This window comes from Periophthalmus magnuspinnatus, chromosome 21, assembly GCF_009829125.3.
Source record: "Periophthalmus magnuspinnatus isolate fPerMag1 chromosome 21, fPerMag1.2.pri, whole genome shotgun sequence".
Lineage (NCBI taxonomy): Eukaryota > Metazoa > Chordata > Actinopteri > Gobiiformes > Gobiidae > Periophthalmus > Periophthalmus magnuspinnatus.
Genome location: NC_047146.1, coordinates 10,951,571 through 10,968,178, shown reverse-complemented (window position 1 = coordinate 10,968,178; position 16,608 = coordinate 10,951,571).

Sequence of the window (16,608 nt, the reverse complement as noted above, 5' to 3'; positions counted from 1 at the left end):
TTGGAAAAATATGTGTCAAAGTTGAGCAACTCCGTTTATTGTCAGAATAGGCTAATTAAAGGCCCTGTGTAGACTATTCATTATTCCTATTCACTATTCAATCTTAGAATTTGTGTTTCACATCAGACCTACAGCCTTAAATAAGCCCATATCCTACGTATGGAAAAAGTAGATCTAAAACTAATTCAACTAATATTTCTAAGCATTCCTACCACAGAACAGGACGCATTGAGTGCCAGTAGAGGGCGCACGTGGGGGTGAAGCAGTGTAAATTATACTAAAATCATTAACCAGGCTGTTTGGTTCAAAGTTGAGTTGCATTAGTGTAAGAAATTGGAGCAACACTATTACCAAAATGAGTCTGAAAGGCATATGGACAGAGGACAGGAAAGAAAAGCACTTCCCAGTTAGACTCCCACCAAATGACATCACAAAGTAGATCCAGGCCTCAATGAGATGGAATGTTATTGGCTTATTCAATATGTGAATGAAGCCATCCACTATCCTACTTGTTGTTTTACAAGACAATAATTGTATTATATAGCCTAGCTATAGCCTATAATTGGTGTAATATAAATCTGTATCTTTGAAGTAATTATTTAAACAAACATGAAACAATTTACATTTGAAATAGCTTTCCTACAAGAAAAAATATCTAACCTCTACTTTTTTAGCAAGTATACAAACATGTAGGTATTCAAGCAGCATTTTACTCAAGTAAAAGTCTGTTAGATTCCAGGTACTTTTAGAACCAGTTCAGTAAATACATAAATCAAGAGTAAATACTGCAACTCTTGACCGACCTCACATTGGGCACTCCCCCTACTGGAGATAATTACAACATTGATAATTGTAAAGTGAAAACAGCAGTCTATTTAAAAGCTTATACAGGCAGAGTAGACTCTGCTCAGACAAACGTATTTGCATGACATGACAGGACATGCAAATGTGTGTGGGGCAGTCTCACCTGGCCTCAGCAGGATCACTCAGCTTTTGCCTAAAACATGGTAATGTTTCTTTTTCGTGTCAGGCTCTTCCAATTGCTCTTCATTTCTGCCTGCAGTTTGAGGAGCCCTCTATGCCTATAATTCAGTTTCTTAACCAGCTATTATGCGCTGAGGTTTTAGTGTTCGTGAGAAAAATAGCTAATGATGTTAAAAACAGACTGATGCCATTATTAAAATAAAATTATATTGAGCTAAAGCGCACACGTTGCACATAAGCCGACACACTTAGAGGACTATAGCAGGCCTCAGAGGAAGAGTGAAACATTAAGGACATGAAATGAGAGTGGTCCTGCTCAATATTTAATCAAGATACATTTCAAATGTAACCCAAATGTGTAATCACAGCAAATAGGGACTGAATGAATTGGTGTTTAAATGTACATGTTAATAGCTGCTGGTCTGATGGTGTGTATGAGTGTGTATGCTCTACTCTCTTTGTGAACCTTGTTTCAAAGCCAGTCTGTTTTTGCACACTGTAGACATTCAGCCCATTCAGTCCTGGTTTGAAGAGGCTGTTTGAGGACTGGAGCATGTCTGCATTTAGAGAGTTGTGAGTGTAATGTGTCACAATGCTTAAACAGTGTCCATTGAGTTGATTTGACTTGCTGCTAACAAGAATTAACCCTTGATTACATTGCATTACATGTTGTAGGTCAGATCTGTGGAGAGGTGAGCCCGTTCACATGCAGTAAGAATGTATGTTTTTTAAAGGAAGCATTAAAAACACTTATAATTAAATAAGTGCTTGAACTACAAGTTTAATGAAGACATAATATGATTTTTGGCAGGTATTAACATTAAATCATAACTAAAGATCATTATTTTACAGTTTGTTTATTGTAAACAGCAACATTGATCTAAAACAGCTTAGTAATAGAAACCAATCCATTGACTTACTGTTCAAAATTGCAGAACTTAGAAGTGTCACCCTCTTTATAGTGGCATTTTCTCATCATAAGAGGCCTATTGCTGGTGTGTTTTTATTGTTGACGTTTGACATTTTTCAATCCCACATGTATGACCCAAAGTTGTTTTGTTTTTTTTGTTTTTTTGAGTAATCCAAAGGAGGTACAGGCATGTGTACAGTGATAGGGACACAGTCTTTTATGCAGGATCATAAAGAATTACTCAAACAGGCACGAATCAATCTAAATACAACTCTCAAGAAGTTAATGATGAAGAACAGCCATTATAACAGGGTTAAAAGCTCATAAAGGTTGTTTTTACTATATCCCCTTTAATGCTGAACCTTCCAGGCAAAGCAGTGACATCTCCATAGTGCAGCTTTACCATACCACTGAAAATGCACTTGTATTTTAGCATATGTCAGCAAAGCCTAACTTGAAACCTCTTGTATATAGCCTTAGATGACACAGGACACAATCACGGGATGAGAGCTGCATATTTGTGACTTTTGACAAGCAGGCCATGGCATGTTTGTGCATGCTACCTCAGATCAGTGACACACTACAAAGACTGCCTTTCTTTCTCTCTCTCTCTCTCTCTCTGGTCTCTCTCATTCTCTCTCTCTCTCTCTCTCTCTCTCTCTCTTTCTCTCTCTCTCACTGTTGTTCACAAACATTTGGCCTTCATCTCCTTCAGAGTTGTGTGCCGTGTGAGTGTGCATATGTGTGTATGATAAAGCCCATGGTGGAGTAACAGTAGACTGGCAGTATTCCCAGACTGGGGTTGTATTAGCCATGCACACCAGAGAAGCTCTTCAGGTCGGTGTCCTGGCTCCCCAGCAATGCACTCTGTAATGACTAACACACAACTCTATGGAAACAAGAACATAACATTTGAATTAGGGATGGGCCCGTCAATGAAAAAAAATGCTGGCAAATGTCTTCTTAATATGGCTGAACAACTTATAACAGAACGGTGCTTAGAATTGTGATTATTGTATTAAATCAAGACTCTGTTCACAGTGTAGATTTTAACCAGACGTATTCATCATTTAGGGAAGACTGAAATATTAACCACTATAACATTGGGAATGCATTTTGAAACAGGATTAGCAACTTATAAATAGTGTTTGTTACTGCAAATTAATTAATCATGTCTATTTTCTTTAAATATGTGTAGTGTGAACTCTTACAGGTACTACAATCACAACTGAATCTCGGTTGCCAGTGCCTTAACCTGCATATATAGAGGGCATATGTAGAGGACACTTACAAGTTTTTTGTCATTCTCAGTATATGGACAAACCATGAGAGCTCAGAACCTTGAAAATTACCTCACTGAGCAGAAGAGGCTGCAATAGCACTGATAAATGATTGCCCATTGGTGCTAGGGTTTAAATAGTGAGGATTCAGATCAGAGAGAGTCCTTTTAGATTTTAACCAGCTGGATTTCAGCATTGAAACTGTCAAACCAAATCAGAGTCATGTGAGGCTCATTCTGCTTTCTGATTGGATAATCATCTTGAGAACCAAAACACCAAATTATAACATAAACAACATGGCAATGATGTATAATGCTTTTGTAATTAATAAATGAATGAATAAATCAACATCGACATTGCAATTGTTATCAGTAAAAGCAATAGTATTTTTATTTTAACATGGTTATCTCTTATCTAAAACAGAAAATCTCATAAACCATCTGTTTAATTTCAGTGATAATGGCCAGAAAAAGTATAACCTAATATACAAGCAATTTTTCTTTTGTGGCTTAACTGTGCGTGCCACCTCCAGGCTTACTATGTGTCTTGTGTGTTAGCAGAGCACACACACTGACTGCTCACTTATCATATTACCATTTGCATTATTTAAGCCTTCAATAACCAGTCTTATGCAGTGGACACACCACGTTGACACAGAAGAGACTAGATAAGCCTTGAGATGGGAGAGGCAGTAAAATATTGTATTCAAATCATCTTTGGCTTTCTTGACTCTTAAGTTGAACTCTTAAATGTCATTGCTATTAGATTTGTTTATGCTTCCGACATTGCTTAGTTGTTCTTATTTCTTCTTCGCATGCATAGGTTTGGTGTTGATAACAGAGGCAGCAGTGAGTGGGTTATCAAAATACTAAGACAGTGAGCTCACCCGCACAGCGCTGAGGTCACTTACCGGAGTGTGGCAGCCTGACCAATCACCAGTCAGTCTATTATCATGTATGCAGTGTTGCTATGAGTAACCAAGACACGCAGTGCCTTGCAGATCTTTTATAACGATGGTCGCCTCACTGCAATGTCTATTCAACTCCACAACTTCCGTCTCCAGATTGGTAATGAATCTAATTTGGTTTAGAAATCACAAGATCATTCTCCTTCCTACCATCTTGTTTACCATCCCCCTGCAGTGGTGTTTTCTGACTCTTTCCGATGGCAGGAGAAAGTAAACAAACTAGAGGACCGAAACAACGTTAATTAACTGATCATTAACCAGTGGAGGCAGACCCCTGAGATCTAAACAGGCGCCCACCCACCTGCACCTCGCCATTTGGCTAACTGGACTCTTAATGACTAATCAGAGGCGAGAGTGATTACAACGCCTCCTAAAGGGAAGAATTTATGATTGTGTTAGTGTGTACTTTACCATTGTTGACAAGAAAGTGATCTGATGGGACTAAGGAGGACCAACAGGATGGATATGGCACGTTGAAATTGGTCATATATAGTCATTTTAATGTACACTATGTAGAAGGTCCAAAACTTGCTTGCCTCCATGACGATATTATTGTTTTGCCTTGAATTTGCCACCATACGGCATTAAACCTACGCATCACCATAGAGACGAGCAGGCGATGCTTCTGCCTTTGTAGGCCAAGTTATTGGCGTAGAGACCATGCTCATAATAAGAATGCAATGCTTTTCCAAGGGTTATCTATAGCAATAAAAACACCTTTAATTGAGTAAATGCAAAACATTGATTTAAAGCCATATTGTGGAATATTCCAGTCAAAACAATAACATTTCTATGGAGACCCTCCACCAGAAAAATAACGCAGAGCACCTTTAAAGGGCAATTAATGTGAGTAAATGCAATAAAAAATTTTGCATTCACATTTGAGTTCATATTTGGACCCTATTTTAATTATTGCAAGAAAGGATAAGATATTCAATCAAATAGATGGTGCTTAAATTTACTCATTTACTCCAGAACAATGCAAGATAGGGCCATCACAGATTTGTGTACTCCCAGTGTTTGGCTGGTAAAAACGCCCTATTTTTAACCAGCAAAATAGCTGTCAATTGTGCTATTAATTGTGACGATGCATCTTCCTTTCTGTACTTTTGAAACACTGAATCTTCTAAACACTCTAGTATCTTTTTGTATGAATGCTTACTGAGAGGAAACGATAGATGCAGACATTCCGCTACCCATAATTCCCCCTCACTCTATCTTGTTGCCATGGGAACGGCAGCAGACGGGAGACAGGTTCATATCGGCCTCCCCCAGGTCTCCACTGGTCTCCTTCCTCCTCTCTCTCCTCCTCTCTGTGTGCTGTCAGGGCCCGGCTGCTCCTGTGTGGGCCACTGATACTCGCTGATTAAAGGAAGTTATAATTTGATTTTCTCAGCAGGCGCCGTTTAATAGAGCAGTTTAACTAAAGCTGTGCATCCCCAGGGCTTATAAGGGAGAAGGAGCGGGCGAGAGAGGAGGAGAGTGGAGGAATAGTGTTAATCCCAAACACTACGGAGCCATCAACCCCAAAGATGACTGCGCTAACTGCTTCTGCCTTTGTAATTCTGTTTACATCGGTCTGTCTTTCTCTCCACTTCGCCTATTAATCTTGCTTCACTCTGCTTCCCCAAAAAACCCTGCATGGGAGGGCGGGTTACTGCATGTATCACTGGCCCATTGTGATAATAGCGTTTAATTATGCTCTCTAGCTTGAATCAGCCCTATCACTCTGCCTCACCCCTCCCCAAGACGAAACCAGCAGCGAGCACCCGTCTGTGGTGTGTCTACTTCCTCCCACCACCCACCCACTCACCTCCCCCTCCCCTCCCCATGAATGCCCCCCCCCCTCACACACACATCACCACAACCACACTGCTCCGTTCTCCAGCTATTTCAGACCCATTTAGCAGGGATAAGCATCTTGAGACAGACAGAGGGCTTTTTTTGCTCGCTTTCACACAGAAGCGAGGAGAGGATATGGAGACTGGCATCCCGGTGCCCGCCTCAGAATACCAAACAGGGGGCCCGGGCATCTTAATATGCAGTGTGGGACAGAGGCTGAGATCAAAGACAGGAGAGGAGGCACAGACAGACAGAGATGGGTGGGAGGGTGAAGGGGAGGGAGAGGGGAGGAGAAGGAGAGAGAGCCCACTGCGTTCTCCACATCTGAGCATCCTCGCCTTGACATCATCATTTTGGCTCTGCGTCACTCCCATGACCCTAAGAAAAATCAACAGCTTAATTACTAGTGGTGAGGAAATCTGTGTGCACCCTTCCGCAGTCCCCCTGGGTGCGCTCATTTGCATATGCCTGCTGTATGTAAATGTAAGAACACGATCTTGCCTTTAAGTGGAGACACAAATTGTGCAATGTCCCAAAAATGGAAATATGTCAATCAGTATGAATACTGAGCCAACAATTCTGATTTAAAAAAGCTTTCATTTTATTCTTGTTTTGATAACTGTTAATAATTACTGATTATGAATTAGTTTAAAGGCAGGATAAATAATATCAATAGTAATATCGGCCTTTAGGTAGCAATCAACACTGACAACACAATCAGATCACATCTCTCATCTCTTGGGTGAAGTGTCTTGCCCAATGCACAACTACAGGATGTTGATAATAAGAATTGAACAGCCATGTTGGCATGGCCTTCAACTTTCAGTTAGGCTACACTACTGTCTCTGTTGTCAGAGCTTCAAGATAATCATATTTTCACAAAACAAAAATTCAAACTCGATTTCAAGGCTCAATACTTCATACTGATGATGAAAGAAGAAAAACAACAACAAAAAAATAGTGAATAAAATGCAATTTTCAATGCAAACTAATACTTTCTTTAAGATTGCCATGTGGTCTTATAACCTATTAGTTTTGTTCAAGACCACATTAAAACTATTCTGTAATGGTCAGATTTGGTCTCATTTATGTGATTTTTACAGTACATCTTACTGAAATTAGTATTTAATTCTATACTATAGTTTTATATCTGGTTATTTTTGATGTTTTGTAGTCACTCAAAGCAGGCATGAGAGTTCAGAATGGGCGCTCGTTGGGTTTCTGTCAGTACTACATTATCGACTGCCAACATATATGAAATATATCAAACTTATAAACATATTAATGTTTCTAAAAACACAATGACACCAAACGTGCTATAATATCATGAACTGTTTTCATTGGTCAAATGTGTCCTGCACCAATCCACGGGCATAGTACGGGCCTGTGCCATCAGATTGCAGTGTAGTAGAATCACATTTTGCTCCCTTCCATGAAAACAAATGTGTCCCTCTTATCTCATTTTGAATGTATACTTTACACACTGTTTATCTGTATAAATAAATAAGCAGCATCTTCTCATTCGCCAGTGCACATTTGCCTTGTTTATTCTTCCATCATAACTGGCACTGGCTCTACCTTTTGCCACCTAGCCCGCCTCTCCATATCTCCTCAGTCAATTAAGATCGTGAGTAGCTGTCCCTGAAGCGGTGTAGACAGCCTAAATGAAAAGGCAGTGGATGTGAAATATGAATCATTAGAATACTGCAAGGACGGGTTGGAGGGAAGGAGTGAGAGAGGGGAGAGGGAGGGGTCTGCCAAGGAGATAAGAAAAGAGGCAGAGGAAGAATGAGAGAGCAGATAATAAAAGATTAACGTCACGCCTCTCAGAGTGGTGGAATTTTTTTTAAAAACCTTATAGATCACATTATTTACCCTTGTCTATAGAAGCCTTAAGATAGGATGGATAGAAGTCAAGTATAAGGAGAAGTGGCAAAATGGCACTAAGACCTTTTTGGTATCCATGATGGTGTTGCTGACAGCCAAACAACTGCACTGTGTGTGTGTGTGTATGCGTTTGTTGCTTCTCGGACTGCAAAAAGAAAAAGGACAGAACGCAAAAGAGAGATGGAGAGAAAGTGCGGGCAGATGTCTGCATTCACTCTGTGGGAGGCTCAAGGCTGTTTGCCGAGGACGGAGAGAAAGAGAAGGAATAGAGAGAGGCGCAGACAGACAAGAGAGGCTGGGATTAAATGAAACCTGTTTGCCTTTGATTCGTGGCTAATTTGCAGTGAGATAAAGAGAACAAACCACCTACGCAGCGCCACACATGAGCCACATATAGCCCTCTATGTCTATGGTCTCAGAGGAGTTCACTGACACACACAGCCGTCTCCAGTTCAAGCTTTTGTGCCCTTCTTCTTCCCAATGACATTGACATTTCTCCACACGCTAACCTCTGCCTGACTTCAAACCCGCGTCTATTTTTAATTCAGGGGCTCTTAACCGTGCCACTATCAGCTCCCTCTTTTCTTGTGCTTCTTCAATTGAGAGCATTATGCCTTCCAACACTCCAGAATACCAGCAGAGCGCGTTGCCCGAGAAACACATTGACTAAACATACACACAGCAGAGGCAGCGTGCAGGCGAGGAGAGGCGAGGCGCAAAGTCCTTCCTCATTAGCCCTGATTCCCCCTGAGTGACATCTTTAACAAAAGGATGCAGCCTCTGCCGCCATGGCAACAGCCTCCTCCATCTCGATGCGGCGCGCTGCTTTAGACTGTTTACATGATGGGATCTCTGCCTCCTTTGCCTGCACTCAATCTTCCTCTTTCAGCTTCCATCTCTCTCTTCTCTGCCTGTTTATCACCACATTTGTCTCCCCTGGTTTTTCCCATTACAGTTTTCTACCCTCTTTTGTAGGGTTTTTACACACTTGCATGGGCTAGGCATTTTGAATAAGTATGGAGGGTATTAGAGATCATCAAAAAGAGATGCACAAAACCTGAAATCTTTTCAAGCATATTATGTGTCCATTATTTGTTGTTGCTCATATTACTTTGTGCTATTGCCTAGTAACAAGGAGCAATAGCTTGTGGAATTCAAACAAGTCCTTTTCAGCATTAGTTCGCATGGGTAATTTTGCAAATGAACCCCCACATGACATCGTCATTCCTCTCTATTTATCCAGGCTTGGAACCAGCACAGTTGGAGTTTTGGATATGGCGTCACATAGGGAATTGCACCCGTCATCTTCAGCATCAAAGGGAGAACTTATTACAAAATTAAGACAGAAAAGTAGCCTAAATTACCTCTACAGACAAGGTGGATGAAGTATCTTGCTAGCGCCCTTTGTTGCTAGCAAGGCCGAACTACAAACAAAGTTTCTTATTCTGATTCTAAGGACACTTCCTAGATCTAACGGAGATCATGGCAGCTCTTAACTCAGTTTTTTTTTACCTCTGGATACCCAGATTTAACCCACAACACACATACCTACCGTGGGGCGTGTCGAGCCTGTATCGGTCTCGAGTCATCTCAGTGCAGTGGGCTCCATTTAGGGCCCTTGTGTGTAAGTTTTAAAGTAAAAAAAAGTGATCACATTTGCTCAAAGTTCATGAAACAATTCTTTACTAACCAGGCCCAAATTGCTTAGCTTCTGAGATCTGAGATTCTCAACGTACTGCATAGATTTGGTGAGTGTTTTGATTTAAATTTAAATTCACATACGACTAGTCAACTGCATGTCTTTTGTTGTCTACACTATGTATTTCAGCACAAATCTTTGTCCATTAGTTGTTACTTAGAATGATCATCAACATGGTCGGCAATTCAAACCTATTTACTCCCATTTATATATTGGAAGTGTCCTTGGGCAAAACACTTTCAACCCCTCAACCCTAGCCTCTTGTCTCTGTGCTATTTAAGAGTGGCTGAATGAGAAGCAGGGTGAAGTAAAGTGCTTTACCAATTCACCTGATTGTGCCATTTATGCACAGTATACATTAGACATGGATGTTAGAATAAAGAGCACTTGAAAAACTCTGTCACTTTGAGGACTATCATTACAGACCACCTGCTTGCACACCAAAGTGATATATCTGAACTCGGGGAAAGGTACATAACTGGAGTGTGTGTGGATTTGATTAAATGTGTTGTAGAAACTGGCTAAGAGCTTCCAAGAGACTGCGATATCTAGGCCATGGGAGTCCAGAGCAGCCGGTGTGTCTGGTGTCACAGCAAATCAACTGTCAGCTGTACACCACCTGCCCGCCAACACTCCTCACACACACACACACACGTTGGGTTTCCATGCTTTTTGGGGACATTACACTGACTTAAAATAATTTCCGAGAGACTGATCTTAATCATGGTTAATACCTTCCGTAACCTTAACCTAATCCCTAACCGCAACATATTTTAACCCATAACTTTAAATGATGTTGTTAATGATAATAAAGGAATTACACCATGGGGACCTAACCTTTGTCCCCATAAAGGCGGCTGGTCCAGATGAACTGAGGATGTTTACAGATAGGTCCCACTCCACTCACAGATGTGTTGGGTCTCCATGCTTTTTGGGGACGTTGCATTCACTTACATGAATTAGCAGGAGACTCATAGTAAACTTAACAAAAAGCACTCGCCTAACCTTAACCTAAACCCCAATATTAAGCACTTAACCCATATCTTAGAGCAGGGGTTAGCAGACTTTTTGGCTCCTGGTTCCGCTTTGAAAAGTTCACGCCTTCGAGTGTGCCACCGCTTGCCGCAGTCACATGATATTGAACTTTGAACTTTTTTTTGCTTATTTCTTATAATTGCCACATTGCAGTTTTTATATTGTACATTTAGTGCAGCTCATTAATTAATAATATTACTCAAAATGCTTTCAAACTATCACACAAACTCTCCTTGGTCCTTCATACATTCAAAAGAGGAGGTTTGGGGGAATTCCTTCAAGAAAAATTCAAGTAAACTGAAGTAAACTGAAGTAAATCCCTGCATTCTGCTGCTTTTAGTGCCATTTTACTAAAATGTAATATTCTCAGCAGCATAATTTTATTCCAAATGATGCCTACTTCATTTTAAGAAACTGTCAAAAACATAATCTTTAAATGACTTAGAGAAGATATATTATTATTATTATTATTATTATTATTATTATTATTATTATTATTAACTCATCCTGTCCTTCAAAATTCCTCCATGTGCCTACTGTGTGTGTAGGTTTCCCGACCCCTGTCTTAAAGGTACACTATGTAACTTTTCTGGTGGAGATGCTACCTGCTTGTGCCTACGAAGATATTATTGCTTTATCTTAGTGTTTCACAGCGTGTCATTAACCGACAACCCTTACAGTATACATGTTTTTTCAAGATATATGTATATATGTAAAAGAGTAAATGCAAGAAAAAGATGAGTCTAATGCCATCCCCATGTAGGTGGTGAATGCAGGACAGAGGATTTATGTAATGGGGACCTGATTTTGTCCCCATTAGGAAGGCAGGTCCCCATGAATTGTGTTTTAAAAAATGATTTTAGTCCCCATAATGTGATAAATACCCACCCACACACACATTTCTGAGGAGGGCACTAAGAATAGCATAGGCCCAGAGTGCTGCCGCTCCTCTCTCCTCTCCACCTGCCACCATCATACCCATGGTGTTTTAGTGGCACCAACATGAAGCAAAGGAATCTCTATTGTCTTACGCACCTTCCAAGAGCTGACCCCACCCCTCCCCCTCTCTTTAAATGAGTCACCTGCAGTAGACTGTACACAGACGTCACCGTGTAGAGCCCTAGTGTTATTATTGACGAATTGAGCAGGAGTCAGGGGAAGGAAGCTTCAGAAGAGGAGTACTAAATTATTTCAAACCAAACTGGTACTATTACTTAAAAAGAATATTGCTCAAATTCACAGAAATGGTCCAAAAAAATACAAGAAATGAAATTTGGTGCATTAAATATTTGTTTTTTAAGTATACAGACTACAACATTTAGAAAAAAGAAAGAGAAAAAGATCGAAAGCAAACTTAAGAATGATGACATGAGATGAGAATCACACTGCTGCCATAGCAATTAAAAACTCAATGAATACTCAAATGTTTTGATAATGATGCGGACAGGAAAGTGAAATCCATGAAAATAATGAAAAATATATTACATAAATACAAATTTTCATGCAAACTTTACAAAAACTGTACAAAACTTTACGATAACTTTTCAGAGGGACCATAACCTTTACCATTAACATTTATTTATATTGTAGGATTGTGGACAGCTTTACTTTCATTCTCAAATTTTAATTAAGACAGCATAATAATTTAACTTTTCCCCCTTGATATAATTTTCAGGACAATAAGAAAACTATGGCACAGTCATCTTTTGAGGGCGGATCTGTGGCTTAATTGTGACATTGGCATATCAAACCCTCCAGGTGACAGGGTGGCACTGCAATGCCTTGGCGGAGGTCTGCACTCTTTTACTGCTTCTTGTCTTGTGACGCTCTTGTTGTCTACAGTTCATTTTCAATTTTCCTGTTTATTAAACCTCAAACAGAATAGATATATAACCAGTATCTATATGCTTTTGTGTGGGCATGTGTGCGGAGAGCCATGGGACTGCCTGGTTACACACACTGCTGTCTGTGGCCTCCTCTTCCCCATGAATACTAATGTGCTCCAAGCCCCAGAGATCAGGCCTGACCCCCTCCCTCTCCCTCCCTCCTTCCCTCCCTCTTCCTCTCTCTCTCTCTCTGCCAGCTTGCCTCCGTGCATCCCTCCATCCTCTCCTCCGCCCTTCTCTTACCTTTCAACTTTTGTCTCCTTTCATCTGCGCAGCCCGATTTTGCCTTCTCTCCTGCCCACTTCTTTTAGCCGTCCCCTCCCCAAGAGTTTTTACCTCATCTAGTTTTCATCATCACCTCTTGGCTAAAAATTCACCTGCTCGTATCCTTGTCCCGTCCCTTCTTTCCTGCAGCGTGCAGCCCTCCTCAAAGGGGGACATGTAAATGAGGTCATGAACACATCAAGTGCATCATTCAGGTAGAAGCTGCGTAGGTGTGTGGCAACTGGCAAAGACGTGACTCCAAAGCCCCCATTCCATGCATTTGTGTTCTATTAATGAACTATCGTCTCTGTAAGTGCTGCTCCAATTACATTAAAACCTTCACCCCAATACATTTTGACATCCAGACAATTATTCACGGCCTAGTTCATTCAAAATTGTATGCTGCTTCTTTGCTGCTTTATTTTGTATTTTTCTATCCACAAGCCATGATGATGTTGAGACGCAGTGAAAGGACCAGAGGAGCCATCTCTCCCTTGTGTGCAAATGTGGCAGACTGTTGTACAACACGGACATTAAATTTAGAGCTTTGGGAAAATAAATCTGCAGTTAGATTCTCACTGATAGGAAACATCAACAGGGCTGTCATTTTGATGCCAATTTGGGGTCATGATACTAAAATGTCAAACTCAAAAGGAAGACTCAATACTCAACACCAAATCTGATTCCATGGTAATTAAAACTCTTTGTTATATAATAGATTGATAGTTTCTTTAGTATTACCATGTGGCCTTATACTAGTACTGATATAGATCGAAACCCTTCTAAAGCTATTGAGGAAAGGTCCAAAGTTGTCCTTTTTTGAGTAACTACACAAATGAGTATCTAGTTTTGATAGTAGTTTTAGTACCGATAGTGACAGGGTTTTAGGCCTACTTTTGAAAACTCTAATCCAAGTGACCCATCAAAAATCTTCAGTAAAATCCCATAGGGTTAAATAAATATATAAAAACAAAATAAAAGAAAATACTTATTTTTCAAGTGACATTTTATGTATGTCAAAAATAAGTCCTTGCTTTTATTCTGTAATGTCACTGTCACAGAAATTTGATGAGCTTCTCAAACAGTGGTCAAATAACACAGACAATGACAAACAATAAACAACAAATGTAAAGGATGTGGATACATTTTTTTGTTGTTGCAATATTTAAACAAAGATATGCATGAGAATAAGAGAGTTAAATTGGGAAGTATAGGGGACAAAAAGTGGGAGGAGCAGAGATGGTGGAGTCTCTTTGAAAAGTTCTCCTCTTTTACAGGAACAGTAGTAAGTTGTTTGTTTCCCTTTTTTTAAAATAGATAAATAACACTAGAGTTCATTTTAAGTGTTTACATGTCTGCTCTGATTGTGTATCATAGATTCGCCTGTGTTTGTTTGTTCAGGAGCAGCAGAGAGAATGATGACATTAGAAAAGAAGAATACATCAGTCTGCATTCCTCCTGATGTAGAGCAACAGGCTACTGAGACTGACCTCATACACACTTAAGACAATACCAACCCCTACTGGGGGCAGCTCCCATAACATGAGACATGTAGGAAGGTTAAGGCGCACAGAATATTAGTTTAGGGCCTCCACTGGACAGGCAAGTACGCTGCTGGCGCATTCAGATACGCAGAGATAAGACCATCCACACAGTTCACACTGCAGGACCACTTCAGGTTTCATCATCTTTCCTTTTTGGCTTTCTTTCTCTTGAGAGAGCCAGGGAGGGAGGCAGGGGTGTCTTACTCCCACTCTTTTGTTGCCGCTGCCGGGGTGAGTGAGCCCATATCCATACAGACTGCTCGCCCCGGTCCCATTCACACCCACAGCCACATAGATACACCATCAAAGCGCCGACAACGTAGAAGGATTACTTGAGCCACACACACGCACGCACACACTCTCCCTGGCTCCTCGATCCGAGGCTCTGTGTTCCTCTGGTGGTTGCGCGCACCCCCCTCTGGTTTCAGCACACTTGGTACGGTCCAAGCATTCCTGCCAAGTAGCTTTCACACATGGAGGGGAAGCTTGTCTCGAGCAATTGCTGACAAGCTCCAAACAAGACAGCCACCCCTTTCTCCCCTCTCGCCCCGTCTCATTCTCGAAACCTGGGCCCAGAGTGTGTTCCTTCGCCGCACATCCTCTCCCCCCTGCGCGCTCGCCGTTTCCCCTACTGTCCGCTCCTTCTCACCCCTACACCCCCCTTTCCTCTCTCCTCTTGCCTCTGAGAATGTGGGGGCCCCTCAGCATAAATTGTCAGCTGTTCCTGGGCGTACTCTCCATGGCTCCCTAAACACACATAAGCCCACATATGCAGTTGCTGGTGGGACAAGGGTACCCAAGTAAGCCCTGTTGGTTACGAGTCTGAAAAAGTATACCAAGGATCCCGAACACTGCAGCAGTGTGAAAAGCGCTGAGAGTGTGAACTCTATAATAAGCCTGCAACAGATACTGGGGGCTAATGGTATTGTGGGGTAACATCAATACTTTTCTAATTACTCCAAACTCCCTCGCAGACACGAACGGTACTTTTGTGGGTTATTGTGTCTCATTCAGTTTTATTATAGACTCGATGCAGTTCAAAGTAACTCTAACAAGAGGTCAAAGAAACATGACCTTGTGATCTCTACAACTGTAATTATTACCTTTCAACCAATTTAACACAATCATGTCTGTGAGGCACGCTTTGCGGGGATAATCGCCTTGCGTGAAAGGAGTATTAAATTTAAAACTACTCACACCGTATTTGTCTTCACCAATGCTTGTGTGGAGTGGTTCATAGGTAAGGCTGGATGTTACTGAGCCTGTGAACCATTTTGCATTCATTGTTATAGAAAAGGCTTTGGCCATCTATAAGTGAAAGCCTGCCATCTAGTGTTCGGTTTATGTACAGTTTTTCTCTTAACTTTCAGAAGTATACGTGACATCATAACAAACTAGTATTGGTCTAGAATTATTGAGGTGAAGAACAGGCCAGAATTTTCCATAATTTTCCTTCGAACTTCAGATTACATTTTGCTTTCACCTAATTTATGGCTGATGTGTCTGAGTTTAGCCAAACCTACATTAAACAAAGGTTTTACAGATTTCAATACCTTCTCTGCCAACATATATACCGGTATATGTTTTTTACAATAGTCAAAAGGGATGTGTATTCAACCATAAATTACTTTATCATCAACAATAATCATGGATGTAACAGAAAAACTCTGGGCCCCAAAGCATCTTGCTGGGTCCGTAGCACATGTTCTGTATAATAAATTCACATACATCACAATAGATTTTTCGGAGGTCTCCTTTCCTTCATTCTGCTCTGGGTAAACAAGTACTCTTCACAGTTCAACACCCACACAAGCTACTACTTTAATACTGACATGTTTGCGTTAATCCCTAACACATAATAATGAACATTCAACATTTTCAGTTTATATAATAGTGTGCGCTTTCTATTTGAAAGAATTAACAAAACATTCAAAAGGATTGTCCCAATAATACTTAATTATACATTGCACAACTTCACATTGCTCCCAGGTCAACATTGTTATTTATGTTCTGCCTGATAAAATAATTGTTAAAGATTCAACAGCTAAATGTCCTTTTAGTCTAATTTAGTGAGATTTTGTAACAAGATCAAAGATTTTAACTCTATTAACAGGGATTATGAAATACTTTGTGACAATGGTGCCATCATACATTTGTGATTAATATACTTTTTAACACTAATTTCATACAATTTACAATAAAAGAGGCATGTAAAAGGTAAAGTTTTATTATATTTTAACAGATAGCAGGAGTAAGATAATTTTTCTAAAATCATTTTGTCAAAAACATCTCTTTATGTGCACACATTGC